The following is a 9688-nucleotide window of genomic DNA, read 5'->3' as shown; positions in this document are numbered from 1 at the left end:
CAAATGGTTATCATTAAACCTTGTAATTACATGACAAAAGTTAAAGACCCAAACTCTTCTAGTCTTTTAAAATTTTAGATCTCCATCTTTTATATATATTTTACGAGCTTCTTGTTTAATTAGTTTATACAGATTTGAACATCCTAAAACACCATGTTCCATGTTACATGTAAAAGCTTAAGACTTACAAAATTGATCTTATTAATTAAACTTAAAAAAAGAGATTAAAGATCAATTTTAATTTTACTTTATTTATGAGTCCTTGTTAGAGACCCAAGTAGTTGTCTGGTCATACATATGACCATTTTGTTCCCCACTCTTTTATTGGTTACTAGTATTTACGACCCGCGCTTTGCGGCGGGGTTGTTAAACCGAATAAATAGTAGACGTAAAAACGTTGAACCATACATGCGCGTTCTAGCGTATTAACTTGCAAAAATTAAACTGAAATATAAAATATAGAAAAGAAAACCTAAGTTGACATAGCACCCTGTGCATTGCGATAGAGCCGTTAAACTGCAAAACAAAATAACGTAAAAACTTTGTACCGCACGTGTTAACCTGTAAAATTTAGACCAAAAAGTAGAACGGCGAATTTGTAAAAGATGAAAAGTGAACAAAGTTGAAAATGAAAAAGTATTGGATAAAAAAAAGCTGTGACAAATTAAAAAAGACAAAAAGGTATAGGTTAGAAAAGTGTAAAATGTTGAATTACACCTCTTAGTTACAAACCGAAAATTGGTAAAAATGGGAATATATGAACTAATGGTTGGATGGACCATTAAACCAAAAAGAAAAATGAATTGTGCATTAGTTAGTTGTATACATTGCTATTATAACTTATACAAAATTAAATAGTAGTTTCAACTCACAAAAGTTTTTTTGTGAAATTCTAGAGGGAGGATTCACTAAATTAATTTTGAAAAAAAAAAATAAACATTGATTTTTGTTATCAATGGCAAAAAATCCCAAATCTCAAGGACGATTTTGACAAAAAAAGTCAGACGTTTGGATGAAAATGACAAACAATCCCAAAAGTGAAGGACCATATGATACAATAAAATTGTTTTGAATGAAAATGAAAAACATGCCCAAACCTCAGAGACGATTTTGACAATTTACTCTAATTAAAATAACGTAAAGTAAAGTATAGCATAGCATAGTATAGATATTAAAATATTATCATATTTATTTGAAATTTAATCTTCAATTTAATTAAAATATTTGAGGACCAGTTATATTCAAGTGTTTAGTAATTTGTAGAAATTCACTAAATTCATTTAGAAAAAAAAATAAACATTGATTTTTGTTATCAAATCAATTTATGTAAATAATTATTATTTTAGTTAAAATAAAGTAAACTGGGATTGTTACTATATAATATGTAACGTGTATATTATATAATATAATATAAGATATTAATATATTATAATATTTATTTGAAATTTGAAAAATTAAGTAGAGATAAATAGGAGATATAGATGATAATGATTTTTTAAACTAAATTTGTTCAAAACGTTATTTGAAATTATTTATTTGAATAAAGATAAGAATTAATGATAAATAATAAAGCATAATTAAAAATTTTTAAGATTGAAAGAGAAAAATGCCACGTGGCATTAATTGGAGTCTTTTATTATAATTTAGAAGATTTTAGTAAATATTAATTTCTTTAATTTATTATTCAAGGGTATGATGATGATCACACCATATCTTGAAACTTGTGGACAACAACTATTTTGACGGTATTCATAAAAAAAAAAAAAAAAAAAAAAAAGATTGCAAGCAAGGACAAATATTAATTTACTTCTGACACACTCAACATATGCATACTTAGATTTTTTTATTATTCTTTCCATACATGCCTTTCTTTTTGTAAACATATACACACACATTTGAAAACCCTGAAGTTTCACAAAACAAATACACGCACACCAGCCATATCCCTTCCAACTCTCTGCTCTCACTCTCATCGTGAGTCGCCTGAGACGGAGCCAGCGACGTTACGGCAGGCCACACAACCCTCAACACTTCATCCTCTTTCTCTCGATACCCTCAACAGACGACCGGAGATGGGGAACTTCTGACCAGCGTCGTCTGTTCCGGTAACCACCACACCCACAGCCGAACACCCCCCCTCTTCTCTTCGGTAAACGTCGGCCACCACCATTGGTGGCGGCGCACAACGGTGGCAGCAGAGCCTCGACGGCTCGAGGCAGTGGTGGTGATTTTGTTGTTGATGACGATGGTGGGCCCGTGAGCGACAGAGGGAGATCGAGAAACAGAGAGAGTGGCGGAGATAGGCAGCGGCGTCGCCGCTACGGCGGCAGTGACGGTGGATTCCGACAAGTTTCCGGTAAGCATTAGTCTCTTCCTTACATTTCCGTCTCAGATCCGTTATAGATCCTTCTTCTTCGGGTTAGCACGTGATGTTTTCAGGTGGTTCGAGAAGGCGACAACGGTGGTCAGTAGTGGTTGCTGGTTATTCTTGGTGTTCGGGTCAGATTTGAGATATGTTCAGAGCTTCACGTTTCGGGTCAAGTCCCATTTTGGGTTCAGGTTACGTAGGAAAACAAAAGGGTGTAGTATCGGCTTCGGCTCAGTCAAGCGGTCAACGGCTCGGTCAAGCGGTCAACGGTTCGGGTCAACGGTCATACTTGTTCGGGTCAAATTCAGAGTTTGTTCGGGTCAAGCTTCGATGCGGTCAACGCGGACATATTAGGTTTTAGCGCGGTTTGGGTCGACTCGGTCAAACCTGGTCAACTCAGCGAGTCAACTCGGTCAACCCAGTTGACTCGGTCAACTCAGTTAGCATTTCGACACGAGGAGATGGTAAATATTTAGGACGCGTTTATTATTTACGTTATTTAGTTTTAACTCATAACGTGAACGAGCTCGACCGATCAGGGGCGGACCTACCTCCATGCTAAGGTGGGCGGGCGCACCCCCAGGAAAATAAAAATTTAGTGTTATTATCCGATTAAAATCCCGTCCGCACCCCTTGGATTTATTCGTCCACACCTCTTGAAATTTTTCGTCCGCACACCTTAGGTAAAAAATATTACGGATTATATTAAAAAAAATTAGTAAAGTCTGATTAAAAAAAACTACCTATATTATATAAACTTATACTACCTAAACCCAAACCAAACACACTATATAAACTTATCAATAGCCCACTAATAATCTAGCCCATTAACCCACCTAAGTTAAAACTAAAATAGTTAAAATAAGCCCAAAAACCCTTCAATTCCTCTCCCGCTATGTGCGACTGTGCGTGCTCTCTGCCTCATGTCCTGCCAACGATCTTCATCAGCCAACACAGCAACAACACTGCAGCAGTCGATATCAGCCGGAATCCGACATCAACATGACCGGAATCCGCTCCAAACCAACCGGACACCGAAAACGGTAAGTTTTTATGTTTTTTATATGATTTTTCTTGATATTATATGAGAAAAGGGGTAATAAAAAACTTAAACAGGTATGAAAAATCGTTTGTTTTGACGTTGCGTATGGTTGTTTAGATATTTTTAGGATGATTATGTTATTTAGATGATTTTTAGGGTTGATTATACAATTTTATGGGTTGATTGCTTGAATAGTTGAAAATTAAAATTGAAACATTATGTTATGGAACGATGAACTAATGGTCATGGATCACTTTGTTTGTGATAGGAACCATGAGTAGGGATGTTATGGCGCAATTTCTCAAGAGGAAAGTGGTTGTACCACTTTTTTTTGCCGAATTCTGCTAATTATAGCCTAAGGTATGTTTTTTGTTTAATGATTAAGAGAAATAGAAGTAGGGAGGGTTTAAACATTGATGCTTTTTTGTTTATTAATGTGATAGGAAGGTAGGAACTAGGGTTTGATTGTTTGAAAATTGAAATTGACCTGACCTGACCCGATCTGATCCGACCCGCTATGAAACTTTGTTTGTGTGTGTTTACTTGTTTTACATGACCCGACCCGATCTGACCCGCTATGAACCAAATTCTTTTATATAGCTAGGGTCTAAAATCTTTAAAAAAATTTCGCACCCCCAGGAAAAAAATCCTGGGTCCGCCACTGCGACCGATACCATTAACGACTATTTACATTTTATTTTGGCGTATTTGATGAAAAGCTATCATATATTTTGCGTGAGTTGATTGAATAATTGTTGAATTGTTGATTGAGTTTTGATAAAAATATCAACACTACACTTGATTGTCGGGATCGTCCAAAAACAGAGGAAACTCTGCCCGATTTTTATAAAAATCCAAAATACGAATGTATTTTATATTCCAAAAACGACGTTCATTGAGGTTCGGATTATTTTTATAAAATAAGTATAAAAGTATACTTATTTTGGCGATGTTTTACAACACGGGTCACTAATTAACAAAACTCACTACTAAATAAATATAACAATTTATATTTATTTCAAACGTCTCGGAGCTCGGAAATCTTTCATAAAATAAATATAAATATAAGTATTTATTTTTATTTAGAACGCCTAAACAACATATAATACATTACCGAACGACTTCAACACATTATTAGCCGTGTCGTTTTGATAACAAACAAATGGAGCCGAGCCTAACAAGCAACAACTATATAATTATTTTTGATAATTATCCACGAGACACGACGTTTATATACGTATACATTTGCGTTTACCTACATATATATACATATAAAACACTACGATGAGTTGTATTATGATCCGTCAACGTATATAACGACTAATACGATTCATAAATATATTTATATATTTTTATATAAATATATGTCCTCAACCTCTCGAACACTAAGTGTTCCTAAGACTTGGTAAATATCACCGGCTTTAAATGGGATTAAATGAGGATAACATTACCGTTTCCCTAAAGATAACAACACTTTCATCGAATCGTATGATTAACGATTCGGTAGAGCTCGGGCACGTAGTTTAACTACGTCGACTTAATTCGAAAACTTATAAGTATTCCTTCGTAGGAATGTCATAGTTGCACGCTAGCTACTTCACGTTCTAGGAACGGCACTACGGAATCACGCTAAGCTAGCATTGCACAGGAATGTCAAGGTGAGTTCATAACCCCCACTTTTTACGGTTTTACATTTTTATAAATGTTTTCGGGGGTGGAAAGACATGCAACTTTTTGCAAAAGCAACCACTATTTCAATGAAGGAAAACACATATTTATAAACCATGTTGCAAATGAATTTCAACGAACTTGAAAGGTTTACGAAAGGTTTATACTAAACATACCGGTTTTACATAACAAACGCGTATTTTCACAAACGTGCATGATTTTCATGACTAGTGACAGGAATGTCCTAGTTACTACAACGGGACTGGGTTGTTCTGCGTACGAACAACGAGACAACCCAGTGGGTTTATGTCCCCCTTTTTCTTTTGAAATACATATTAACTATGGTATGATTAAGCTATGGAATGAACTCTTGGATCACGTGCGAATAGGCGCTAACTTAGGCACCATTAATCCTTTTAAGGACCACGGAACAGGGGGTAGATCTATCGGGTACGGGCGAGCCCCACTCACGGTCCTTGTGCGGCCACTTAGAGTGCTTTTGTGTCCCTGTCGAAGTGAATCGACACTTAAATCGTCTACCGGGTTGAGTGCTTCCTATGTCGGCACACATATTAATGTCTTAGCTACACATTAATGATCAACATGTTCATAGACGCATTACATACCTACTTATAAACTGAACTTTCAAATGTTTTTAAGATTCATTTGATGTAAACTCACAAGTACATGGATTTACCAACTTTAGTAACGGTTTTCAAGTTATACCTAAGTAAGAGGAAGCGCTGATCCTGCTTACAAAGGTTTGTTTGGGCTCGACCCATTCTCTCTCGTGCAATGCACAAAGACTATTGTGGGCTAGCCTCACAGTTTTTCATATATCATGCCAAGAAAATAATTTTACTATATTTTCTCAACAACTTTAAAACCGGTTATCAAAAAGATTTATTTTAAATCTTTTCAAAACAAACTATGAACTCGCTCAACTTTATGTTGACTTTTTCGCATGTTCTTTCTCAGGTTGCATTTTCAAAACTATGGAACGGTTGGAATAGGAAAACCCATGGGAATTCGAGTACTTAGCAGGCGTTCAATTTCTAGAAGTCTTAGCTTATTTGCTTCCGCTGTGCAATGAAGATACCGGTCCAGTCACGCCAGCTCTGATATTTCGGGGTGTGACAAATTTGACACCTAAACTACCCCGTGGAATTGTTTCGGATGTGATAGTGAAAATAGAGGATTTTTACTATCCGGTGGACTTTCTTGTACTTGATTATGTGGCCAAGGACCCAACCAAACAACCTACGGTGATTTTAGGTCGACCGTTCTTAGCAACTGCAAATGCTCAAATTGATTGCAGAACGGGAACGGTTGACATGATATTTGGAAACCGGAGGTTGAGGTTGTATGTTTTTTCCGGACTTATGAGCCCTCCAGTTGATGATGAATGCTTTATGGCAGACATTGTTGACACGTGTATATGATGCGTGTCAGTGTATATATGTTTTTAGATATATATTTAAGCCTTTTTTACACTTTTAGCCAAGTTTTAAATTTATAAAACACGATATTCACTAACACTAAACACACATATGGGCAAGTGCACCCATCGTGGACGTAGTATAGTGTTGGTAAGATACCGAGGTCGTCCAAGGACACAAGAGCTTTTAATACCGGTTTATCCTCAACGTCTAATCAAATCAAAAAGTTAGAAATATGTTTTAAACTAAGAAAAATAAAAACTAACTAAATGCTGAAAAATAAAATAAAATAAAAACAGATAGACAAGATGAATCACTTGGATCCGACACGTGTATTAGTATAACCTTTGATTATTTTCGCACTTGTTTAAGAGATTATCTTAGTTATTGTAGTAGGCCCCTCTTTTGAAGGCGACGTTACCCTCAACCCAGTAGTTTGAGTCAGCAAGGATACAATCCTAAAGGGTCGGATTATTGAAAGATAATGAATTAAGTTATTAATGCAAATTATGGTAGGCCCCGCTTTTGGCGGTGACGTTACCCTCGGCTAAGTAGTCTGAGTCAGCAGGGATACAGTCCTAAATAGCCGGGTTATAGTATTAATAGTAGTTAACTTATGAGGGGGTCAAAGAGTTTGGATCCCCGCCATCCAATACCTATGGGCATTGAAGGAGATCCTACTAAATTTGACCCAGGTTCCAAGCAGGACCTCTAAACGCTGAACAAGGGCAAGACCCTTACCAAACCGTTCCCTTAACCCCCGACCAGGTAGCCAACATACCTCCATATAGACCGTGGAGATATGAATGGTGAAAATCTTTTATTTTATATAGACAGTAAAATAATGCCAAGACACCACGGACAAACGATAAGGAAAGATCACCTTCAACATAAGTAACTAGTTATTAAAGTCATTAATACAAAACCAAATAAAAAGTGCAAAAGATTAAAAATAAAAAGTATTATACTAAACACTTGTCTTCACCAAGTGATGTAAGAGACTTAGGCAAACATGGCCTTGATTGTCAAGAACTCTTACGATCAATCTTGGATCCCGAGACGACTCACACACTCTATGATGGACAATGGATGATGGTGGTGGATGATGGTGTTATGGTGGTGGTGGGTGGTGGATGAAGTGTGAGAGAGGTGGTGTGCCAAGGGATGAGAGAGAATGAAGCCAAGCTCCTCTATTTATAGGCTGAACAGAAGGCTGGACACGGCCCCGTGTCCGCTGGACACGGCCCCGTGTCCGCTGGACACGGCCCCGTGCCCGCCTGACACTCTCTCTCCTCATTAATTGTAATTGCGAATTACAATTAATGCGCCTGCTGTACTTTCACCACGCCCCCGTGCTCGCTGGACACGGCCCCGTGGTGGGCAATGGAAGCTTCTACTGGTTTGTCTTTTCTGCTACTTCCTGGGCACGCCCCCGTGTTCGCTGGACACGGGGCGTGTTCAGACTCTGTTTCTTCCTTTTTGCTTTGGGAGGTGCCGTTGAGGGTCCGGGCAGTCTACTTTTGTTCATTTTCTTGTATTTATGGTAGAATTAGTGGTTTTTTTGCTTCTTTTGTGATTTTGAGCTCATTTCATCCTGAAAATACAAAAGGAAGACAAAAACACTCTTTTTCCAACATTAGTACTTAAAAAGGGTTAGTTTTATGCCTTAATTGATGTGTTTTATATGTTGCATTTTACACACATCAGTATACCTCTTTGCGACACAGTCGTCTATGGGGAAAACACAATGGAGGATTGTTATATGTTTGACAGGTCACAGGTGGAGTTGGAGCAAAGCATAGACGAGGAAGTGAGGAGTTTAGAGGTGCTTGCGGTTAGAGAAGGAAAACCGACATGGACGCACCAAGTTGAAAGCTTACCGGAGAGCATTGATACTAAATTGAAGCCGTCTTTAGTGGAGCCTCCGGAAGTGGAATTGAAAGCATTGCCAAAGCATCTCAAGTATGCTTATGTTGGAGAGGGCAATACTCTCCCGGTTATCATTGCATCAAATTTAACCGGAGATCAAGAGAAAAAGTTGATGGAGGTGTTGGTCACCAATCGGGCGGCGATTGGGTGGACCATTGCGGATTTGAAGGGTATTAGTCCCTCGGTGGTGATGCACAAAATCATCACGGAAGAGAATGTGACTCCCGTTCGAGATGCACAAAGGCGGTTAAATCCGAACATGCGGGAGGTTGTGAAGAAAGAAGTGTTGAAGTGGCTTGATGCGGGTATCATTTACCCGATCTCGGATAGCCAATGGGTGAGCCCAACACAGACGGTTCCCAAGAAAGCCGGTATACAAGTCGTCAAAAATGACGCAGGTGAAGAGGTAGCTACCCGGCCGGTAACCAGGTGGCGAATTTGTATTGATTATAGGAAGTTGAATACCGCAACTTCCAAAGATCATTTTCCTTTACCTTTTATTGATCAAATAGTTGAGAAGTTATCGGGGCAAAAATTTTATTGCTTCCTAGATGGTTATTCCGGTTATAACCAAATTGCCATCCATCCGGAAGATCAATCAAAGACTACATTTACATGTCCTTACGGTACCTTCGCATTTAGGCGGATGCCGTTTGGATTATGTAATGCTCCCGCCACCTTCCAAAGGTGCATGATGAGTATCTTCTCCGATATGGTGGGAAAGTCTTTGGAAATCTTCATGGATGATTTCTCAATTTTTGGATCATCGTTTGAGACTTGTTTGGACCAACTAGATAAAGTATTAAAAAGATGTGTTGAAACTAGTTTGGTCCTAAGTTGGGAAAAGAGCCATTTTATGGTTCAAGAGGGAATTGTGTTGGGGCACGTGGTGTCAAGTCGTGGGATAGAGGTTGATCGTGCTAAGGTACAAGTCATATCTACTTTACCTTACCCACGACTGTTAAAGGTGTTAGGTCGTTTTTAGGTCATGCGGGGTTTTATCGGCGGTTTATTAAGGGTTTTAGTGATATAACGAAGCCTTTATGTAATTTGTTGTTAAAAGACCAACCGTTTGATTTTAATGAAAATTGCCAAAATGCTTTTAACAATTTAAAAGAGAAGTTAGTGGAGGCCCCAATCTTGCAATCGCCAAATTGGTCTTTACCTTTTGAGATTATGTGCGATGCAAGTGATTATGCGGTGGGGGTCGTGTTGGGACAACGGGTTGACAAGAAACCCGTT

The 9688-nt window shown here is 38.0% G+C and overlaps 1 long non-coding RNA gene across 2 annotated transcripts; it reads left to right on the top strand.

The window, feature by feature from the left end:
• Positions 1–1868: 1868 nt before the first annotated feature.
• On the top strand, positions 1869–6112 carry LOC110901859. Of its 2 annotated transcripts, XR_002571013.2 has the most exons (5): positions 1869–2356; positions 2440–3411; positions 3679–3770; positions 4981–5068; positions 6057–6112. It is a non-coding gene; the product is annotated as an uncharacterized LOC110901859 (long non-coding RNA). The 2 variants fall into 2 exon arrangements; XR_004870308.1 differs by having other exon boundaries at positions 1869–3411.
• The last annotated feature ends 3576 nt before the right edge of the window (positions 6113–9688 follow it).

The sequence above is a fragment of the Helianthus annuus genome, chromosome 2, assembly GCF_002127325.2.
Source record: "Helianthus annuus cultivar XRQ/B chromosome 2, HanXRQr2.0-SUNRISE, whole genome shotgun sequence".
Taxonomy (NCBI): Eukaryota; Viridiplantae; Streptophyta; class Magnoliopsida; order Asterales; family Asteraceae; genus Helianthus; species Helianthus annuus.
This window is presented reverse-complemented; position numbering and strand designations above follow the sequence as displayed.